Raw genomic sequence first — 288 nt, 5'->3', positions numbered from 1 at the left:
AAACGGGGTTTATGCCGTATGACGCCACACGCCATGATTAATATTATATAATATAATATATAATATAATAATATTATAGGATTGCCTGGAGAATTACATTGTTTTTTATGCTCTGCTGAGTTTATCTAAATGGCTTTTCCCACCTTTCATTTGCGTAAATTTATTTTAAAAACACATGTAATTTGTTTTAAGTTACTACAAATGCAATAATTCCTCCTCTGTAAAAATAATAAAGAAAGCACAAGAACTCCAGTAATCAAATACCTTCAACCGTGAGTGCAAACATTT

This window comes from Girardinichthys multiradiatus, chromosome 5 (assembly GCF_021462225.1).
Source record: "Girardinichthys multiradiatus isolate DD_20200921_A chromosome 5, DD_fGirMul_XY1, whole genome shotgun sequence".
Lineage (NCBI taxonomy): Eukaryota > Metazoa > Chordata > Actinopteri > Cyprinodontiformes > Goodeidae > Girardinichthys > Girardinichthys multiradiatus.
This window is presented reverse-complemented; position numbering follows the sequence as displayed.